This window comes from Echinops telfairi, unplaced genomic scaffold (assembly GCF_000313985.2).
Source record: "Echinops telfairi isolate 266 unplaced genomic scaffold, ASM31398v2 ScPeMD7_11;HRSCAF=52, whole genome shotgun sequence".
NCBI lineage: Eukaryota > Metazoa > Chordata > Mammalia > Afrosoricida > Tenrecidae > Echinops > Echinops telfairi.
Genome location: NW_022103908.1, coordinates 30786246 through 30786905, shown reverse-complemented (window position 1 = coordinate 30786905; position 660 = coordinate 30786246).

The window sequence follows — 660 nt, the reverse complement described above, 5'->3', positions numbered from 1 at the left end:
CTGCACCTTGACTGGCTCATCTATTCCTTGTGACCCTTCTGTAAGAGGATGTCCAATCGTCTACAGATGGCCTTTGGATCTCCACTCCAGACTTCCCCTCATTCACATTGATATGACTTTTTGTTCTGGGTGCATGATACCTGAAACCTAATCCCATCGAAACCTCATAATCACACCAGCTTGTGTACTTCTTCCATGTGGATTTTGTTGCTTCTCAGCTAGATGGCCACTTGTTTATCTTTAAGCCTTTAAAACCCTAGACACTATATCTTTTGATGCCGGGAACCATCAGCTTTCTTATCCACAATTTTTAAGTAGGATAATGTACCTGAATTTTACCTCTAGCTTACCAAAGTGGAGGCTTTCCCACCATGGAATACCAGCTTTCAAGATTCCCGCTGTAATACGTTAGGGAATATAGTCCTCTGCATATTACCCTCATTGTTAGTTTCCCACATGCTTTAAAAAAAATATGTTTTGTAAGCAATTATAAATAAAATTTGAATTGGTATAAAACTAAAAAACAAATATCATCACAGGTGTTGACTAAGATTTGGGGGTCCAGATGGCATAATAGGTTATGGATTGGGCTGCTAACCTCAAGCTCAGCAGTTTGAATCCACCAGCCACTTCTAGGAGAAAAATGAGACTTTCCACTCC